This window comes from Aphis gossypii, unplaced genomic scaffold (assembly GCF_020184175.1).
Source record: "Aphis gossypii isolate Hap1 unplaced genomic scaffold, ASM2018417v2 Contig00529, whole genome shotgun sequence".
NCBI lineage: Eukaryota > Metazoa > Arthropoda > Insecta > Hemiptera > Aphididae > Aphis > Aphis gossypii.
In genome coordinates, this window is record NW_026083143.1 from 730 (window position 1) to 7629 (window position 6900).

At 28.7% G+C, this 6900-nt stretch overlaps 1 long non-coding RNA gene across 1 annotated transcript; it reads left to right on the forward strand.

The window, feature by feature from the left end:
• The first annotated feature begins 249 nt into the window (after nucleotides 1-249).
• LOC126554504 (uncharacterized) lies at nucleotides 250-1526 on the forward strand. The gene is made up of 3 exons (XR_007606684.1): nucleotides 250-497; nucleotides 572-729; nucleotides 1159-1526. It is a non-coding gene; the product is annotated as an uncharacterized LOC126554504 (long non-coding RNA).
• The last annotated feature ends 5374 nt before the right edge of the window (nucleotides 1527-6900 follow it).

Below are 6900 nucleotides of genomic sequence, written 5' to 3' on the forward strand. Positions count from 1 at the left end.
AGACTTGACCAAATCAACGAAACTGACATGGTAAATTATGTTTTTTACATAGTCTAGGGTAGTATTACATTTTTATTTTGTTTCAGATCCAGTGTACTAGTGCCAAGAGTAACCTCATCAAATCACTTATTGTTAAAAAAAGAACTGATTTAGGTATTATTTTATTTGTTAAAGTTTTATTAAATTTTTCATTTATTTGTTTTTATTTCTATATAGATATTTCTAGCATTAAAATTAATACAACTAAACGTAGAGGAAAACCCAAAAGAGCTCTTCAAACAGTAATCGGTTTTAAAAAAAAAAGAATGATTTTGACTAAAAAACCTTTTAAATTGTTGCACTATAATGAACGCAATAAATTAATATTGTCATGGTTTTGTTCTATTGACGTTGTAAACAAGGCTTTAAGTTCAAATTTTAAAATAAATGACACTGATCTAAATGAATACAATAGCATACCAAATAATATAATTGATGAGTTAGTTGATTTATTTCAAGTAGGTATTCTTTAATTTATTTATTTTTATTGTTACTTTTTTTTTTTCTATTCAAACAATATTCTATTTTTTAGGTAAAACTATTTTTTTCACCTTCTGCTTGGGCTAAAGTGCAAAAAATTGTTGCTCAGAAAAATGTTTGTCATTCTTTATGGCAGTGTCCACTTTGTCAAAAAAAATGTGCCAACAATTCTATCAGTTGTGATTATTGTTTAACTTGGTATCACCCCAAGTGTGTAAATTTAATTAGTATACCAAAAAAAAAACTGGTATTGTCAATATTGCTGAATGTTTATATTTTGTATTTTAAAATTTGACTGGCCAGTGGCTTTAATAGTTATCAGAAACCAACATGATTTAATTTATTTACATTATTTTTGTTTAAATTTATTATTTTGTATTTTTAAATTTGACCTAATACTGATATTTTATATTTATATAAACTTGATTACTCGATTTTAATAATTATAGTAAATAAAATAAAATATAAATTACGGTCCTGGCAGTACGGTAATTATTGTATGATAAAAAATTGTCCGGGACTGATAAAATTGCTATCAAAAATCCCGATTTTTCCGAGACTCTATCCACAGCCTAAAATATAATATAATCAATATAATTCGTAACAATTATTTTGTACATTTTGTATGCACGGCGGCAGCTGACTATTACGGCGAGCACCGTCGACAGCCGAACACCACTGACCAATCACAGACCACCTGTCTCCGACGTGGGGGGTCTGAACGTTCCGGCGGCTCAGTATGCATGCGCGCAAGTGGGTCAACTTACGGCGAATAGAGTTTAGTGAACTGGCAGTGACCTCAGGTGCTGCTTGCACTGCACGCGTCACACATATATATTATATATATATATAAATATTTAACTGGAACGCTTGTCGGTCGTACGTAAGTAGATGGAGTTCGGGATAAGTAATAAGTTGAACACAACAATTTGAATAAGTAAAATATATCGTTTATTATGTTAGGAAAATATAATTGTAATTTAATGTTTAACAATACTTAATAAATTTGAGGACAGAGTATAATGAATCTACCCGAGAAATTAGTTAATTTAAGACTTGGATCTAGACTTAGAGTACAAGCGGTGATGTTAGGGCTCGGCCCAACGACTAAGCCAAGTCCGGTGATCTGGGATGATAGACTAATTCTAATAGCGTGTAGAGACCCGTATATATACTAAATCTCCGCTAGACGATTGCACGGTAAAGAATGGAAGTGGTGGATCAAAGGAAGCCGAAATTATATTATATTATTTCATAGAATTACGAACTGGTTAACCCATCCTATATTTATGCATAACCCTATACGTAAACAACAAGTCAATAAAATTTACTATTAATAAGTGTTAACCGCCATTCATAGTAAAATGACTATGTACTAGTAAAGTTTTACTAAGTAGTAAAGGTTACTACAACATTTTATATATGATCTATAATTTATTATACTGAATGATAAATGAGTTCCATTTAGTTTATTAAAGGCTAATAACTTTTTCACAATTTCATTGCTAATATCTGCAATGTCATAATATCCTTCTTCAAATAAATAATATATAAATTTCGCATCTTCAATAAATCTATTATCTGTATCCCCGATAAATTCTATTTCCAATCTGTTATTAGCCGAATTTATGTTCGGAAATGAATTAAACGTTTGTAAACATAACAAAGCTATTTCTGAGTCCTCATTAACGTTTAATGATGGAAAATTATTTGTAGATAATGTAGTATCATTACTACTTAAACTTATTTAAACTTAAAGTGACTGATTCATACATTGTAAAAATTTAAGACATAAATTACCACAATTAAATGTATTATAATCTTGATAATGTGAATAGTTATATATAATATTGTTTCCTTTAAAATATGTTTGTAATTCAATTGGTGAAGGTAAATCACCGAAGCTATCAAAATACATAACTTTATTCTTATTTTTATAAAATGCTACTCAATGATTTCATTATCGGAAGATACGTCTAAGTTTAATATAACACATTCGATTTTGAAAGGTTTTTTAGGTAAGTTATCACGTAAAAAGACTCCGCGGAAATGACTGATATTAAACTTTAACGAATTTCTCTAGAATTTAGTGGTCTGTTAAGTAGCGTATTCATCAGTTATCAGTTTTTTCCTTGATCCATTATTATTTAAATATAATCCATAACCTTTATTTTTTTTTTAACTTTGTAACGTGCCACATACAATCAGTTGAATGTTGTCGATTTAGAAAGGTTGTTTTGAAATAAATATAACTCTTGAAATTATTCTAAGTGTTTTTTATTTAAAATTATTCTAAGTCCAATTAATTGAACTTGTGAAAAATATTCTATGTCCAAATGACAAAACTATTGATCTGGGTGACGTGAAGGTGCACGTTCTAACTCTGGTGGATCACGTCTGAATTGTGCCTAATCTGGACCCCCTTTTATATCATCTAGGGTCTCCCGCGGTACCCTCAGACTCCTGTTGGTCTTCTGCACCTGCATCCGCTTCTGCCCACGCTTTGCGTCATCCGGGCGATAGCGTGCGTCAATTATATGACTATAATATTCTATCGGGTGAGTGATTCCGCAACTAATATACTCTACCGAGTGGTAATTACGTATCCATAATATGTCACCGGATAGTAGTTATATATTATTATCTCCCAGCGGATAGGAAGCACACTGGCGATGATACTTTTGATTGTTTTCTACTTTTGTTTATTAGATCCGATTCTAGTCCAACCACACCCATCATTGCTTGCCTGGTTGCTCACCCTAACATAACTATAAGGATGTCCTTTATGCCCCCATGGTTTAGAGTATTGTTGGCTATGGTAATTTATATATTATATTTAACTATCAGAGCACGTTGCAACTTTGTATTGCATTATACACACAGCACTTGCGAAAATAGGTATTAAAGGAATTACACTTCTTGACTGACCTGGTGTTAAAATCAACCTTTTACCAACATTATTATTTTTTTAAACGTTCTTTTTTCTTTGCAGACAGTATACTATTTATTTTTATTTTTGTAGTACGTTTCCGTTTACGTTTACAATTCATACCTATTTTTCTTTTAGCTTTCATTACATTTGTTACGGAGTACGCAATAATTTTCTTTTTTCTAAGTGTATCTTTTGCTTTAAATGTTTCCCAAGCACAAAGTTCTAACACTTATATCTATCTTCAAAAATTTAACTAGTTGCATGCAAAGTATCGTGATCGCGACAAGCAGTATTCGACGGGTTTATTCCTTTATCACCACAATTTAGTCTCCTTTTTAATTTCGTACCATGTCCACAATACTAATAGTTTGAAATACGAGCTTCAAACGGAAGACTATAGTGAGTTTATAAATCGTTTACCAGTCTTACCTAATTTACAAGTGTGGGTTGAACGTATCATCTATAACTGATTATAAAATAAAAATTCTTGAGTATTTATACGAAAAAATGAACTTGATTGAACAGAAAGATAAATTAGATATTACAAATGTAGATGTTCAGATAGAAAAAAAACCATCAAAACATGGATCATTATTACCGATACCATACGTGCTATATTAGTTGGTCCTAGTGGTTCAGGAAAAACAAATATAATGAACAATTTAATCACTCAGGAAAACGGGTAAAGATTTGAAAATATTTATTTATACTCTAAAATCTTAAATCAAGAAAAATATGTTTTGTTAAAAAAATAATAGATGATACAAAAGGTGCTAATTTTTTTCATTTTTACAAGTGCTAATAAAGTTATAAAACCAAACCTAACTAAAAAAAATTCCATTATAATTTTTGATGACGTCATATGTGGTCCACAGTCAGTAAGCAGGGAATACTTCTCAATTTGTAGGCATTCAGGTGCTGGTTCAGTATTCTATTTAGCACAAACATATTTTAAAATACCAAAATAGTTAGTAAGAGATAAATCAAACTTTTTAATAATACTGAAACAAAAGGATACAAATTTACGACATATATTCTGTGATCATTCGTCTGCAGATATGGATTTCATTGAATTTCGGAAAATTTCCCATTTATGTTGGAATCACAGTGATTACGAGTCTATGGTTTATGAGATAAGACTCGGGAAATGAATGAAGGAAGATATAAATATGGTTTTCATACTTTTATTAAAATAACATAAATGTAGGTATAAATATAAATATAAAGTATTACTAAAATTATATACATTGTGTTGTCAGTAGTCATACGATACAGTTATATACACATTGTTATTTGTAATGATTAAAGATAAATTTTTGTTGGAAAATTTAATAACCTCAAAAAAAAAAAAATATTAAACGAAAAATAATGGAAATGATACATGGTATTATAGATTCCGACAACTATTTACGTGAAACATTTAAACCAATAATAGGACCATTGAGCAACCAAACAGAAAAGAATACACAACCGGCTGATGAAATAAAACCGAAAACTTCAGACGTTAGTGATAATGATAATGATAATGAATTAAATTCATCATTTTCAAATTTTTTCAATAAACGTCCTACATCAAAACGTTATAATAAATCCTATGGTATGTGTTATGATAAAGCCAGTGATTCACATAAAATAGGAGGTCACTCTGTAACTTTTAGTCAAACTAACTTACAGTTATTTAATAAATACTATCCATGGTCTGAAGGACTATGGTCTTTACTATGTGAGAAAGAACCAAAAAATACAACTCTACAAGATATGGAATCTTATTACGATATTTTAAAAACTTCACGAGTTTATTTAAAAGCAAATGGGAAACCTAAAACCTCAAAGTTTCATAAATGGACGAATGTTGTAAAAACTCTATACGATCGAATTGTAGTAAGCTGATAGAAAGCCTATAGTGCAAAAGGTCAAACACAACAACACGCCACTGAAATAGGCCACTGATAGGGCCTTCTTATTGGTAAATACCGATTTAGATTATTGTAGCAGTTTTCTATAACTTCAATCATCCTATTCTAATCAGGGCATGTCTCCATATAAATAGGAGCCATTTATAAGCTCTGATCAGAGAAGTCTTACAAGTCTTACACACAACGTCTCACCAGTGTTGCCAGTACATTCAAATCTATTTTCCCACTCAAAATCAAAAAATTTCCCTTTGGATATCAAAATTCCCCGTATCTATATTATTATCCTAATAATATTTATATACCTATTATATTATATACATATATATTTATTACATTGTTAATGGTGACCATTAACTGTATAAATTAAGTAAAAAAACTCAATAATTTTAATTTATAATTGATTTAACATTTACAAACCCACAAATTATTTTTTATTGAAATTTTTAAATAAAAATTTCTTGTTTTTGATAAGATAATAAGGAAAATTAATAACGATTAATCTTTTAATTAATATAATATTATACAAACCAGACTTTGGTTTACATTTTTTTAAATTTAAATTAGGAATATAAACCACATACTATTATAATATAAGAAAAATAATAATAAGAAAAATTAATAACAAATTATATTTAAAGAAATATTTACAAATCAACAAATCAGACTTTGATTTACATTTTTAAAATTTAAATTAGGAATATAAACCACATATTATTATACTATAATAATAATAATAATAATAATAAGAAAAATTAATAACAGATTATAATTAAATAAAGATTTACAAATTAACAAATCAGACTTTGATTTACATTTTTAAAATTTAAATTAGGAATATAAAGTACATATTAAATAATATCATAGTAATAATAATAAAGAAAATAAAGAAATTATTTTTTTTCATACAAATTTTGATAATTATGAAGTTGAATATGTTTATCTTCAACTTTAAAAGTCATACAGGTTTGATTTTTATCGTTAAATGAGGATCTTATCACTGATACAGAGTTCAAAGATTTGTCTCCAATTCTATTTCTACTCTTTGTTTTAACATGGTTTATAATAGAGAACACTCTCTCAGCTTCTGCGTTCGAGTGTGGTAAAGCTAGAACTAATTTAGCAAGTTTGCTTATGTTAGTAAATATTGGTGTTTAACTGGTAGTTTTTAACCATTGATAATTCATGCCACATTTCTGGAATACTTAAACTTTTTAACCGTTCAATTTCTTGTGCATTAAATTGACAAGGAAGTTGTCGCCATTCTTCAGTAATTTTATTTGTATCAATATATTTTTTGAATTTCAATTTTAAAGCAGGAAGATTCTTAAATTGTTGCCGTGTTTCCAAGTCTAAAGCGATATTAGGAGCTATAAACTGTATTTCTTTGTACATTGGATTATTGAAAGGTAGTCGTTTTACCATTTCTTCAGATGCAGTTACAAAAAAATCTAAACATTTCTCTTTGAATATAATAATTTGATCTTCATTTTGCTCTAACAGCAGTGATTCGCATTCAGTTCCTACAAAAACTTC